Here is a 16,877-nt window from a genome sequence, read left to right on the forward strand (position 1 = left end):
ATTGATATTACATTATTTGGGAGAATGCTGTGGCAGGAATGTTACAATATTGATACATCATTTATTAATATTTATCTCATTCATGAATATTTAGGTTTTACATTTTCCCTATTATGATAAATAATATAGAAAGTGTCTTATCCACATAACTTTGTGTATGTGAGAAATTATTTCTGTAGGGTTGATTACTACCAATAGAATTGCAGGAGTACACGATTTGAAAATGTTGTTATAATTGCAAATATGCCTTCCAAAAATGTATGGCCAACTTACATTTCTATCCCCTGTGTATAAAAACACCGTATTCACTGCTCACTTTAAGTATAAAGTGATTTTTTGTCTTCTTTTTTATATAAAGCTATGTCTCATTGTCATTTGTATTCATGGGTTGTGTGTGTGTGTGTATGTGTATGTGTGTATATATATATATATTTTGTCCAAATCTACCATTTGTCTCTTACCCTTATTACAAACACATTTGTTCCATACAGATGCTTTTCTTTTTTACTTTACATAATCTAAGAAATTTTGTACATAGAAAAATTTTCACAAAATAATATTATAGTATGTATTTTCTATATTGTTTTATAATAGTTTTATAATAGTTCAAGACAACTATTTCTTACACCAGTCTGGAAATGATATTGTATACAGTGTGAAGTATGAATATTAGTTTCCTTCTTTGCCAAAATATTATCCAAATATACTAATATTGTTTATTGAATAGTGTCTCCATTCCCATTGATTTAACATGCAATATATAACTTAACATGTATTTTGTAATGTTTCATTATAATCTGTAATTGGACATGAATGTATATGTTTATAATATAATTTAGCATTTGTTAGGATCAGCACAGAGGTAATTTTTTTCAAATTTCTTTAATTGTACTTGCATAATTTCTCTTCCAGAAAAACTTTTAAAAACAGATTGTGATAGTCTATACAAAATTATTTTAATTTATGTTTTAAATGATTTTCATTTATATATTAACATGGTGAGAATTAATGTTTTTGCATTGATGACCATTAAACATATCTAAATCTATTTGGGGTTTCTTCTTGATCCTTCAGCAAATTTTATATGTGTTTTCATGTAGCCCTAACAAATTACATGGTAATTTTTAGTTATGATTGGGATATTTTTACTATGATATCTCTAGTTGATCATTACTAGTTAATAATATGATTTTTAAAACAATTGGTGTTATATGTAGCTCACACTGCCCAATGCTCATTGTGAGACACTTCTAAATGCATGTATTAAACAGCTACAGCTTTTTTTTTTTTTTTTGAGACGGAGTCTCACTGTCACCCAAGCTGGAGGGCAGTGGCATGATCTTGGCTCACTGCAACCTCCGCCTCCTGGGTTCAAGTGATTCTCCTGCCTCAGCCTCCCAAGTATCTGGGACTACAGGTGCATGCCACCAAGCCCAGATAATTATTTTTAGTTTTAGTAGAGACGGGATTTCACTGTGTTAGCCAGGATGGTCTCGATTTCCTGACATTGTGATCCACCTGCCTCGGCCTCCCAAAGTACTGGGATTACAGGAGTGAGCCACTGCCCCCAGCCAGCTACAGCTTTTTTTAATAGTGTTTTAAAATTAAAACATGTAGCTGACTTCTATTAGTATTTCTTCTAATAGTCTTTCATCATTAAACTGCATGTTACATATTAAAAAATTTTAAGGCAGAAAAAAATAATTATGGTTTAATATTTTCTGGCTTAAAATATTGTCATGTTTCATAAATAATGTAGAACTAAAATGTGCAAATAACATATTTTACCATTTAAATATAAAGCTTTTCGTATGTTTTACAAATAAGGCTTGTTATTGAAGTCATATAGAGTGCTAGATAGATTTTTTAAATTTAATTTTAACAAATATTTAAAAGATAAAAAATGCCTTTGAAAGAGCCAAGATGGCCAACTAGATAGAGCCAGGAGGAACTTCTCCCATTAAGAAAGACCAGACCATCAACCAAAGCAGCAGACTACACAGATCTTCTGAAAGAAGGCATTAAGAGTCGATAGATGCAGGTCGCAGGCCACAGGGCTGAAAGGGAAACAGTCTGGACACCTTCCATGAGATTGCTGAGGATCAGAATGTGTTCCTGGATTTAAGTGGCTCCTATGAAAAGGGTGAGAGAAATAGGCCTGGAGTGGGCTACCCTCACTGAGGACCTCCAGGATCTGGGCTGTGGGAGACCACATGACCCCTACGGACATTTTAGTTAGCAGGAAGAACTGCTTAGAGACTTGGCAGAGATAGAACTCCAGTCTGTACAGAGTCCACAGGGTTTGGTATGGAAGTGGCTGCAGTGGACCATAGCCATGAGTGACCATCCCCCAAGCCTTGTTTTGTTTATTTTCAGTGGTTTAGCCTTTGTTAGCTGCTGCACCTGGACAGAGTAGGGCTGCCTTGCTAGTGGGACAGAGCCAGTGTAATCTGAATGCACCCCTGTCTGCAGGGCTTTCCCAGGGTCCCTAACTGGTCACACCCACTTGCAACACAGCTTCAGCTGCCTTACAGAATGATTACCAGTGGCCACACTCATAGATCTTTCACCAGCAGTTCCCACCTTCCCATCAGAGCACTTTTGCAGACAGACTCCTGCCGGTACACACCCAATCAGAGCCTCCCCCCTATACTACACTGCCACATACACACACCCACATCCCTTCCCCAGCATCCCCCAGGGACTCCATCTGAGCATTTTGCTGGCAGCCTCCATGGGAGTGTTATTGCCAGCAGATTGGTAACACCTCAGCTCCCCAAGTACAGCAGGTATTTGACCTCAAGAGGCCAGAGAAGAAAGCCATGGGCCTAATCCCAGCACACCAGAGAAAGAGCACACAGTTCAGGAGTGTTGAGATGAGGCTTGGTCCCCTGAAAGCATTTAGAAATAAAGTCAATTGACTAAACCCAACTTATGCCACAGTCAAACCCTCAAGGGCATCACAAAATATAAAAGCAAGAAGCCGTATTCAAAAGACAACAACTCCAAAGATTAAAGAAACATCAATTCACACAGAGGAGAAAGAGCCAATGTAAGAATTCTGACAACTCTAAAAGCCAGATGACTACATTCTTAACTCCAAATGACTACACTAACTCCCCAGCAATGCTTCCTAACTGACTGAAATAGCTGAAATGACAGACACAGAACTTAGAACCTGTATGGCAAGGAACCTTAATGAAATACAGGAGAAGCTTGAAGCCCAATTGAAGGAAACAAAATGATGACAAAAATTTAAAAATAATTTCAAAAAATGAGCAAAATCACCAAGAATTGGCATTGTTGGAAGAGACCAAACCTATGATTCACTGGCATTCCTGAAAAAATGGAAAGTGAGCAAACAACTTGGAAAACATATTTGAGAACACTGTCCATAAAAATTTCCCCAACTTTGCTAGAAAGGTTGACATGCAAACTCAGGAAATTCAGAGAATCCCTGTAAGATACTACTCAAGATGACCATCCCCAAGATACATGGTCTTCAGATTCTCCAATGTCAATAGGAAAAGAAAAAAGTCTCAAAGGGAGCTAGGGCAAGTCATATGCAAGGGGAACTCTATTAAACTAACAGTGAACCTCTCAGCAGAAACCTTATAAGCCAGAAAAGATTGAGGGCCTGTATTCAGCATCCTTAAAAAATGAATTCCAACTAAGAATTTCATATCCAGCCAAACCAAACTTTATAAACAGAGAAATAAACACTTTTCGGATAAACAAGTGCAAAAATGCAAAAATGCAAAGGGAATTTGTTATCACAAGACCTTGCTTATAAGACATCCTTAAGGGAGTGCTAAACATGGAAATGAAAGAATAATACCTGCCACCACAAAAACACACTTACATACATAGCCTACTGACACTACAAGACAACTATACAATGAAGTCTACAAAATAACTAGCTAGCAATATTATGACAGGGTCAAATCCACATGTCAATATTGACCTTGAATATAAATGAGCTAAACACTCCACTGGAAAGGCACAGAGTGGCAAGTTGGATAAAAAATTGTGTGTTGCCTTGAGACACCCATCTCAGATGCAATGACTCCCAGAGGCTCAAAGTATAGAGTTGGAAAAAAATTTATCAGGCAAACAAAAAACAGAAAAGAGTAGAGGTTGCTATCCTTATATCAGACAAAACTAACTTTAAACCAACAATGATAAAATTGTACTAAGAGAGACAGGCATGGTGGCTCACACCTGTAATCCCAGCACTTTAGGAGGCTGAGATGAGTGAAACTTTTGAGCCCAGGAATTCGAGACCAATCTGGACAACATGGCAAAACTTCATTTTTACAAAAAATAGAAAAATTAGCTGCTCATGGTGGGATGTGCCTATACTCCCAGCTACTCAAAAAGTTGAAGGACAGGGATTGATTGAGCCCAGGAAGTAGAGGCTGCAGTGAACCATGATCAGGCCACTGCCCTCCAGCCTAATCAACAGAGCAGGACAAAAAAAAAAAAAAGAGAGAGATGAGGAGGACAAAGAAGGGCACTACATAATAATAAAGGGTTCAGAAAACTTAACTCTCCTAAATACATATGCACCCAATATTGGAGCACTCAGAATCATAAAACAAATTCTTAGAAACTTACAAAGAGACTCAGATAACCACACAATGACAGCGGGAGACTTAAGGACTCCCTGACAGTGTTAAACAGATCATCAAAGCAAAAAATTAGCAAAGATGTTCAGAACCTGAACTTGACACTACCAAATAGACCTAACAGACACCTAGAGAATAGCCTACCCAACAACAGAATATCCAACAAGAGAATAAACATTTTTCTTATCTGCACATGGCACATACTCTGAGATTAAACACACACTGAGCCATAAAGCAGATCTCACCAAATTCAAAACAATGGAAATTGTGTCAACCACACTTTCAGACCAGATCACAATAAAAACATAAGCCAATAACAAGGAGGAGCTCTCAAAACCATACAATTACATTAAAATTAAATAACTTACTCCTGAATTTCTTTTAGGTAAAGAATGAAATAAAAGCAGAAATCAAAAAAAGTTTGAAACAAATGAAAACATAGATATATCAGAATTTCTGGGACACTGCTAAAACAGAGTTAAAGGAAAGTTTATAGTGCTAAACACCTACATCAGAAAGTTGGAAAGATCTCAAACTAACAACCTAACATCATACCTAAAGGAACTAGAAAAATAGGGCAAACAAATCCCAAAGCTATCAGAAGAAACAAAAATAACCATAATCAAACCTGATCTGAAAAAAATTGAGTACAAAAATCCATATAAAAGATAATGAAACCAAAAAGATCCCTCTTAGAAAGAATATATAAGACTGATAGACTGCTAACAATATTATTAAGGAAGAAAAGAAGGAAGATCCACACAAGCAAAATCAGAAATGACAAAAGTGACATTTCCATTGACCCCACAGAAATACAAAATACCATCACAGGCTATTACAAACACGTCTATGCACACAAACTATAAAACCTAGAAGAAATGGATACATTTCTGTAAACATACAACCTCTCAAGATAGAAACAGGAAGAAATTGAAATCTTGAAGGGAACAGTAACAATTTCCAAAATTTAATCAGTAATAAAAAACCTACCAACCAGAAAAAGCTCTGGACCAGACAGAACCACAGTTAAATTCTACCAGACACACAAAGGATTGCTGGTACCATTTGTACTAAAATGATTCCAAACAATAAAGGAGGAACCCATTATATGAAGCCAGCATCATTCTGATACTAAAACCTGGCAGAGACACAGAAAAAAAGAAAACTTCAGGCCAATATCTCATATAATTTACATCTGTGTCCTCAACTAAATCTTCTGTCAAATTATAATGCCCAGTGTTGGAGGTGGGGTCTGGTGGGAGGTGCTTGGATCATGGGGGTGAATTTCTCATGAATGGTCCCTTGGTGCTATTCTCATAATAATGAGTTTTTATGAAATCTGATTGTTTAAAAGTTTGTAGCACCTCCCCACTGTGCTCCTGCTCCTGCTCCTGCTCCTGCTCCTGTCATGTATGATGTGCTGGCTCCTGCTTCACCTTCTGCCATGAGTAAAAGCTTTCTGAGGCCTCCCCAGAAGCAGAAGCTGCTATTCTTCCTGTACAGCTTGCATAATTGTGAGCAAATTAAGCCTCTTTCTTCTATAAATTACCCAGTCTCAGGTATTTCTTTATAGCAATGTGAAAACACACTATACAATATCCCTGGTGAACATGTAAACAAAAATTCTCAACAAAATCCTAGTAAATAAAATCCATCAGCATATTAAAAAATTAATCTACTAAAATCAAGTAGGCTTTATTTCTGAGACGGAAGGTTGGTTCAACAGATGCAAATCAATAAATCTGATTCATCATATAAACAGAACTAAAAAGAACAACCAAACGATTATCTCAACAGATGCAGAGGAGGCTTTTGATAAAATTCAGTATCTCTTCATGTTAAAAATCCTCAACAAACTAGGCCTGGTAAAAACATATCTCAAAATTATAACAGCCATCCATGACAAACTGACAGCAAACGTCATCACATTAAATGGGCCAAAGCTGAACACATTCCCCTGGAGAGCTGGAAGAAGACAGGATGCCCACTCTCACCATTCTTACTCAGCATAGTATTAGAAGTCCTAGTCAGAGCAGTCAGGAAAGAGAAAGAAAAGGCATCCAAGTAGGAATAAAGGAAGTCAAACTATCTCTCTTTGCAGATGATATGATTATACGTAATACTTAGAAAACCCCATAGTCTCTGCCCAAAGTTTCTGAAAACTAATTAAAAAAAAAAAAAAAAAAGGAAAAGAAAAGAAAAAATCTTCAGTATAGTTTCAGGATACAATATCAATGAAAAAAATCTGTATCATTTCTACACACCAATAATGTCCAAGCCAAGAATGTAATCCAATTCACAAAGTCCACAAAAAAGAATAAAGTATCTAGGAATGTCACTAACCAATGATTTCTATAACAAGAATTATAAAACACTGTTGAAAAAAATCCAAGATGACACAAACGAATGGAACAAAACATTCCATACTCATGGATTGGAAGAACAAATATTGGTGAAATGGCCATACTGCCCAAAGCAATTTACAGATTTAATGCTATTCTTACCAAACTACAAATGGCAATTTTCACAGACTTAGAAACAAAAATAAAAATTAATATAGAACAAAAAAAGAGCCCAAATATACAAAGGAATCCAAAGTGAAAAAAACAAAATTGGAGGAATCACATTACCCAACTTCCAACTCTAAGGCCACAATAACCAAAACACCATGGTACTGGTACAAAAACAGACACATAGACCAATGGAAGAGGATAGAGAACCCAGAAATAAAGCCACACACCTACTGACATCTGTTCTTTGACAAAGTTGACAAAAATAAGCAACAGGGAAGGGAATCCCTATTCCATAAATGGTGCTTGGATGACTGGCCAACCATATGAAGAAGAAGATTGATACTGGACCCCTTTCTTTTACCATAAACAAAAATCAACTCAAAATGGTTTAAAGACTTATACATAAGACCTAAAACTTTACAACCTCTAAAAGAACATCTAGAAAATACCATTCTGGACACAGGGCTTGGCCAAGATTTTATGACAAATTCTTGAAAAGTAAGTGCAACAAAAACAAATTTGACAAAAGACTTCTAATTAAACAAAAGAGCTTCTGCACAGTGAAATAAACTATTAAAAAAGTAAAGAGACAACCTACAGAATGGGAGAAAATATTTCAAACTATGCATCTGACAAATGTCTAATGTCTGGAATTTTAAGAAACATAAACAAATTAACAAGCCAAAAACAAATAACTCCATTAAAAATGGGCAAAGTACATGAAGAGACATTTTTCAAAAGAAGATATCCACGTGGCCAACAATTGTATGAAAAAATGCTCCACATCACTAATCATCAGAGAAATGCAAATCAAAGCCATTGGTAATGGTTTGGAATCAAGACTATCCTACACCAGTCAAAATGGCTATTATTAAAAGTAAAAAAGTAACAGGTGTTGGTGAGGTTACAGAGATAAGAGAATGATTATACAATGTTGGTGGGACTTTAAATTCATATCAGCCACTGTTGGAAGCAGTGTAGATATATCTCAAAGAGCTTATAACTACCATTTGACCCAGCAATCCCATTACTGGATATATACTCAAAAGCATATAAATCATTTTTCCAAAAAGACACATGCATGTGTATGTTTATTGTAGCACTATTTACAATAGCAAAGACATTGATTCAATCTGCATGCCCATCAAAGGTGGATGGGATAAAGAAACTGTGGTATAAATACACCATAAAATACCATGCAGCCATTAAAAAAAAAGTAAAATCATGTCCTTTGTAACATCATGGATGGAGCTGGAGGTCATTATCTCAAGTGAAATGAAGCAGAATCAGAAAACCAAATACCACATGTTCTCACTTATAAGTAGGAGCTGAACATTGAGTACACATGGACACAAAGATGGGAACAATAGATAACGGGGACTTCTTGAAGCAGGTAGATGGGAGGAGGGTGAGGCTCAAAAAACTACCTATTGGGTACTATGCTCACTACCTGGGTGACAAAATCATCTATACACCAAACTCCAGCCACATGCTATTTACCCACGTAACAAACCTGCATATATACGCCCTGAACCTAAAATAAAAGTTGAAAGAAAAGTCTCCTATTTTGATACCGGATTTGGCTAATCTACCTTTTTAAATGTATATGCCTTATACATTTTCAAACTCTGTTCCTGGGTACCTAAAGGTACATATCTCATATATTCTGATGGTTGATGCTTGATTGTTTATTTTATTTTCTATTTTATTACAAATGAATATCTTATTCTCTTGTAATAGCATCTTTCCCTCAAAGTGTATACTTTGCATACTACTAGTACCAAAAACATGTGCAATTGGATCCTCAGAAAACATACATTGAAACAAATTTAGCAACGCAAACATTCATTGTGGAGTAAACTCAAAAAAAGTAGGAGGTGGTGGGTCAGGGGATTGGGCACCAGAACTAAACATGGAAAACTGTGAGAACATGACGCAGATCTATGAAAGTTTTACTAGGCCACTAGGGAAACCAGAGCACAGATTACTCAGTACAGAGCCCCAAATTGGGACTCTCTATGCATATTTATTTTGCTAAATGAGTATTTAATGATTTTGAAATAATTTCTAGACTGTAGTTATATCATCTGTAGTTTTTTTTTTTTCTCACCAGACAGTGAAGGCCAGTGTTTTAACATGTCATAGGTTTAAAAACTACATACTGATTCTGCCAGGAGATGAGCCAATCCTTCTCTTTTATGATGTCTGAGCCCAAATGACAGAACATCTCTCCCAGTGTCTTACCTCTATTTCTGTAAATAATTCTGCTGCTGCATTGTTGTGAAAAGGCAATAGAGAAGTCTTTCCCTTTGGGTAAGAGAGAGAAGACATACTGCTCCCATCAAGCCCAACTAAAAACTCTGGAAGTCACATTTATTTTAAACAAATAATGGTTGAAAGACTCTCTTAGAAAGATGAAGAAAAGAAGTAGGCCAAGTAGGGTACAAGGGCTTTTAGCAGAAAAGAGATAGCAGAAATGAGGTGGCAACACTCCTCGTCCTTCGTTAATGGTGTCAAAGATAGTCAATTAAAACCGATGGTTTAAATAATATGTAAATACTTATAAAATTGTATGCGAAGAATTGAGTTTCAATCTTAAATTATTTCTATAGCAAGAATTAAAAAGACACCGAACTGAATGAATAAATAATTTCAATAGATGCAAACACCGAGGTGACAGAAGTGGAAAAAAAGTCTGAGAAAGATTGTAAATAAGCTATCGTAAAAATACTTTAATGAACTATTATGAACATATAGAAATCAAATAATTTATTTTAAAAAATATCAGCACAGAAATAGAAAGTCTCAGTAGAAAAATAAAAGAGATGGTGAAGAACCAAATAGAAATTGTAAAACTGAAAATTATTATAGGCAAGTAAAATACATTCAGTGGATAAGCTCAACAGCAGAATGGTGGGACAGAGGCAAAAAACTGAACTGAAATATAGAAAAAAATTTAATCTAAACAGAAAAGAAAAATAGACCAAAAAATAAATGACAGAGCCTCATTAACCCGTGGGACTATAACAAAAATTTTACCATTTGCGTAATGAGTCATCCACAACTAATAATAAAATTTATACTATAGTAAATTATTTGCTATAAAATATATGTGCTATAAAGTGCAGAGAGTTAATTAAGGATTATCCTTGAAAAAAAAAGAATGATTATAAGGTACTATTTATCTTTATCTTATGCTGTCTTCAATTGCATTCATCATTTGGCATGTGGATTGCATGATAACTTGGCAGACAACCACATTCTAAATCAGAAGTTTTTAATTTTCAGACTTTTGGCTTAATTGCCTGTTTCACCAGCCTAATATTTAAGCCAGTCACTGTGTTATATCCTGTTATTAGAAAAAATTGTTGCAATCTATACTACCTTGTGACTTTTCATATTGATGAGCAAAATGAATGAAAATACTAACAAAATGGGAACTTTTGTGTTTTCTTTACCTTCCCTTAAAATAATCAGTTTTATTTGAAAAGAAAAAAAAAAAGAACAGCATAAGTGTCTTCCTGCTTTCCTTTTCAAATTTAAAATGATAAATTAGAAATAAAAGGGAAATGGGTTTTTAGATGGATGTTAATTTTCTAGAGTTGCCTACATTGAAATAATAGGAAAAAAATGATAAAACAAATATAGTGTAGATGTGTTGTGTTTTTTTTTTTGCAACTGAGATTAGTTCTTACAAACAATAGTGAAATCATAAGAAAGCAGGTGACAATACTGCATATTACTAAAAAACAAAATAGCTGAAATAAAACAATTATTGCCTATCACTAGAATATAATTTTATATGTAACATAATGCTTTGTTATATTCCCTAAGGGACTCTGATATTAATAAGAGTGGTTGGTCTTTCTTAAAGTTGTTAAAACAGTTTAGATAAATGTTAGCAATTTGAGTTTTCTTTTAAAATTGAACTTGGAGACATGACTCAATTGACCCTACATAATGACAAATATCCTGATTTTGAGAGCTGAATTCCTATGTATTTCTATAAAATCTGGACAAAGAGGCTTGTGTCTTGAATTAATTAATAAATTAATGTACAGTTAACCCTTAAATAACACAAGTTTGTACTGAGCAGGTCCACATATACATGAACTTTTTTGAATAAATATATTGAATAATTCTTTGGAGATTTGTGACAATTTGAAAAAACTCACAGATGAAACACATAGCCTAGAAATACAAAAATAAAAAAGAAATAGATATGCCATGAATACATAAAATATATGTAGATACTATATTTTATCTATACTATGAAATATACACAAAGCTATTACAAAAATTTAAAATTCATCAAAAATCACGAATACACTTGTAGAACACACATGGTGCCATAGAACATTTATAGAACATAAATGTAAATAAATGTAAAGACGTCATGTAAAGTAGAAGTGCATAAGATTAACTGTGGTACACACTTTACTACCACAATAGTTTCACAGCCACCTCCTGTTGCTATTGCAGTGAGGTCACGTAGCATATCTGCTTAAAATGCTATGTGACTAATCATCTCCATGTGAGCACTTGGTCTCTCCAGTAAACTGCATATCATGGTAAAAAGTGATCTTGTGTGGTTCTCACATATTCTTCTTTGTGTTTAGTGGAATATCATAAACCTTGAATATCATGATGACACTGTTGCCAGGCTTTTCCTTAGTTGAGCTAAAGACGGGGTTCATTGTCCCATGGCCACAAAATTCAGGCTCACAGACAATTGAATAGTGAGTAAGAAGGTTTTACTGAGTGAAAAGGGGGAAACAGAGACTCCAGCTGGTTGTTGACCACTCAGAGAGGTCCATGCACATACCTCTTCCCCTCCCCAAATTTCTTTGTCACCAATTTTCTAATCATGCTTCTTACAAGTCCCTGAACATCCAGCCAGACCACTTGCTACAGCCCCAGAATCAGTATATAATCGCACACCTGGCCATTTCTCCTTCCATCTGAATTGCACAACCAGGTGCACTGTTCAAAGTTCTGCCCACTGGGAAGATTTCCCTTCACCACTGTCCTTCAGGGATGTCCTAGAAAGGAGCTGCAACAGGTCCAGGCTACTGTGCAAGCTGCTCTGCCACTTGGGTCATATAACCCAACAGATCCAATGGTGTTTGAGGTGTCAGTGGCAGATAAGAATGCTATTTGGAGCCTTTGGCAGGACCCAACAGGTAAATCACAGTAGAGGCCTCTTGGATTTTTGAGAAAGGCCCTGCCATATTCTGCAGATAACTACTCTCCTTTTGAGAGAAAACACTTGGCCAGTTACTGGGCTTTGGTGGAAACTGAATGCTTGACTATGGGTCCTCAAGTCACCATGTGACTTGAACTGTCTATCATGAACTGGATCCCACTGAAAACTGACAGCCTTTCAGGTCACTAGATAAATGAGCCAGAGTAACACACACAAATGAAGAATGTGTTTCCTTCAAAATTCCAATAGACCCACTAGGCCTTGTGTCTCTTTCTTGGTTGCAGGAGGGACCAAACACAACATTTTATACTTTATCTTAGATGGAATATCTCAATAAGCCTCATACTACTGGAGATCTATACATTTTACTGAGGTAGAAGGTCTCTGAATTTCAGTCAGATTTATTATCAGCATAATGTCATCAATTTAATGGACCAGTGTGATATTTTGTGGAAGCAAAAAGTGATTAAGTTCTCTCCTAACAAGATTATGACACAAGCTGGAGAGTTGCTATACCCCTGAGCTAGGACAATGAAGGTATATTGCTGGCCTTGCCAGCTGAAGGCAAATTGCCTCTGGTGGGCTTTATGGACAGGAATGGAAAAATAGGTATTTGCCAAGTCAATTGCTGCATACCAGATACCAGGAGATGTGTTAATTTGCTCAAGCAATGAAACCACATCTGGTACAGCAGCTGCAGTTGGAGTCACCACTTGGTTAAGCTTACAGTAATCTGCTGTCATTCTCCAAGATCCATCTGTCTTCTGCACAGGCCAAATAGAAGTGTTGAATGGGGATGAGGTGGGAATCACCACCCATGTGTCTTTCAAGTCCTTCATGGTGGCACTAACCTCCACAATCCCTCCAGGGATATGATATTACTTTTGATTTACTATTTTTCTAGGTAAAGGCAGCTCTAATGGCATTCATTTGCCCTTTCCCACCATCATAGCCCTCACCCTACCAGTCAGGGAGCCAACGTGGTGGTTCTGCCAGCTACTAAGTATGTCTATGCCTATTATGCATTCTGGCACTGGGTAAATGGCAACAGGATGAGTCCAGGGACCTACTGGACCCACTGTAAGTCAGACCTGAGCTAAAACTCCATTAATTACCTAAACTCCATAAATCCTTACATTAACTGGAGAACCACATGGCATTTTGGGTGTCCTGGAATCAATGTCAGCTCAGAGCTGATGTTCAGTAGTCCTTGAAATGTCTGATCATTTCTCTTTCCCCAATGCACAGTTACCCTGGTAAAATGTCAGAGTCTCTTTGGGGAAGAGTGGGAGAAAGATTCACTGCATAAATTGTCGGTAATGTAGTGGAGTCCTTCCTCAAAGGTACCTGGCCTCTCCTTCATTCAAGGTGTCTGAGTCTGTAAACTGGTTGAAGTCTGAAAATTGAGGGGCCACGAGTCTGGGGTTTTATAACTCAAATTATTCTTTCATCCATTCAACCTAGAAGTTTTCTCCTTATATAAATTAAGTAGGAATGCAGTAGGCTTCCTATCAATTTCACTTCTAGGAACACTGTGATTAATTAGCCAATGCTAGAGCTCTACACAAGTCAGACTATTCTGATTGCCACTTTGCCTCTGCTGTCCATTAAGGTAGCTACATCCACCTTGCCTTTGACCAGTGAGTGCTGCCACTTGGCCCCTGCCACCTCAGGATCCAATAGGCCAGTTGTATTTAAATTTTGTAGTTGAGTGACTGCGATTCCTACTGTTATATCTGACACACAGAAAAGAGCAATTACAGGGCTCCTCAAAGTGCAGATGCTGACCTCACAAATCTATTTCTCAAGGCATTGGTCGAGGTTATATCTTCTGGCCCCTCCCAGCTGGATGAGTAGGTCTAAAGTAACTAATCAACTCCACCATCCAATCTCCCTAAGCTTTTGGATCCATTCCTCTACATTAAACTAAGGGAGATCAGGCATTTCCAGCTCACTCACTGTGGGCCATCTTTAAATCCATATTTCAGATAACCAAGCAAATAAACTATTAGAACCTTTTTTAACTCCCCAAGCTGTAACATTAAATGCAAAGTTCCTACTTAGTGGGCCCAAATCAACAAATTCAGCCCAATCCAACTCTATGTTCCACCATTATCTGATACCCTTAATATCCATTCCCATGCCTGTTCTCCAGATTGCTGTTTATAAAATTTAGAGAACTCAAGCAGTTATTTTTGAGTGTAGTACACCTCCTCATGGATCACACTATCAAACTCACCTTCAGGGGCCTGCCAGGACTTTAGTTATAGGTCTAGAAACAAACAGGGATATTGGCTCCTGAGGAGAATCAATATTATCTTGCCTGGCAACTGCCTGGAGGAGGCCATCACTATAGCCTCAGGCAATGCAGGGTTTTTCTCCTTAGACAAAGGTGAAAAGTCTAATGACAGCATGGGTTGGGGAGGGGATGTTGCCACTATTAGGGATGGGGAAGCTGTTCCCTCTGGCAAAAAAAGTTCATTGGAGTTTACAAACTCAGTGTCTCCAGCTTCATCAGGGTCCTCCCTCACGTCCCCATTCCAAGTTGCAGGGTCCCATTCCTTTCCAATCAATGGCTTCACTTTAACAGTAGACACCTGGAGAGGCTGGGCATGCACCTTTCATTGCAGGTCAGCCACTCGCATGATAAGAGCTTGTGTCTCTTTCTCCACAATTTCAGCTTTTTCTGTACAGGAGATAGGACTCTCACTTAGGGCAATCTTAGCAGATTCGAGGCTCAGTATCTGCTTCTGAAGCTGGGAGACAGAATCCCTGAGTTCATTATTTTCTTTCATCACTTTGTCCACTGAACTTAAGAGCAACCAATCAGCTTCATTACCTTCCTTTGTTCTCCACAGCTGGTCAAAGGTATAATGTATAAAGTCACTAAACTCTTTGCTTCTCATGAACAGTGAATCAAGAGTGTCAAATGCATTTATTTTGCATAACTTTCTAAACAGTTCATGCCAAGGACTATCAGTGTTCATGGTATTAGAAGTAGAGTTCTTAGTATTTTGGGGTCTAATTATATTAAGCAGCCAACTCCAGAAACCCCAAAACCAATGAAAGAACTCCATCCTTAATATTCGGTTCCTCTCGAACCACTCCTGGTACCAAAATCTGTATTAGTCAGGTTCTCTTAGAGGGACAAAACTAATAGTATATCTATATCTAATCTATATCTATATCTATATCTATATCTATATATGTATGTATACACACACACATATATATTTATCAGTACATATACACTAATATGTATACTAATAGTATATATTATTATTATATATACTAATATATATACTAATAGTATATGTATACTGATAAATATATATATTTATAACTATAAAGTTTATTAAGTATTAACTTACACAATCACAAGGTCCCACGATAGGCTATCTTGAAGCTGAGGAACCAGGAGAGCCAGGCAGAGTCCCAAACTGAAGAACTTGGAGTCTGATGTTCAAGGGCAAGAAATATCCAGCATGGGAGAAAGATGTTGGCTGGTTGGCTAGGCCCATTTCTCCATTTTACATTTTTCTGTCTGCTTTATATTTGCTGGAAGCTGATTAGATTGTGCCCACAAGATTAAGGTGGATCTGCCTTCCACAGCCCACTGACTCAAATGTTAATCTTTTTTGGCAACACCCACAAGACACAGCCAGGATTATTACTTTGTATCCCTCAATACAATCAAGTTGACAGTCAGTATTAACCATCATACCCTCCTACCTGGCTGTCTCAATACCCATACAAAGTGCCATTAGTGATGCTGGAAGTGCTCCCAAGCAGAGAAAAGTCATAACATTACAAGAATAAAATGGAATTACTTAATATAAACTGTAGATTGTGGTCTGCAGCTGTGGTCATCCTCCATTTCAGATAGATGATTCATCTTGCAAATGAATGGCTTAAACTTATCTGATAAATACAGTATAATATTATAAATATATTTTTCTTGCTTACAATTTTCTTAATATCATTTATTTTTCTCTAGCTTGTTTTATTGTAAGAATACAATATATAATACCTATAGCAAACAAAATATGTGTTAATTAATGGTTTATGTTATCAATAAGACTTCCAGTCAAAAGTAGGCTATTAATTTTTAAGTTTTGGGTAAGTCAAAAGTTATATGTGAATTTTCAATTGCAGAAGGGCCAGAGCTCCTAACCTCTGTGTTGGTCAAGGGTTGATTCTGGTAACTCACCCTGATGATGCTGGGGCTTTCTAGCTGATATGATTTCACTCTGTGTCCCCACTCAAATCTTATTTTGTAGTTCCCATAATTCCCACATGTTTTAGGAGGGACTCGGTGGGAGATGACTGAATCATCTGAGCTTGTCTTTCCCATGCTGTTCTCATGATAGTAAATGGATCTCATGAGAACTGATCATTTTAAAAGCAGGAGTTTCTCTGCACAAGCTCTCTCTTTGCCTGCTGCCATCCAAGTAAGATGTGACATGCTCCTCTTTGCCTTCCTCCATGATTGCGGGGCCTCCACAGCCATGTGGAACTGTGAGTCCAGTA

The sequence above is a fragment of the Pongo abelii genome, chromosome 3 (genome assembly GCF_028885655.2).
Source record: "Pongo abelii isolate AG06213 chromosome 3, NHGRI_mPonAbe1-v2.0_pri, whole genome shotgun sequence".
Classification (NCBI taxonomy): Eukaryota; Metazoa; Chordata; class Mammalia; order Primates; family Hominidae; genus Pongo; species Pongo abelii.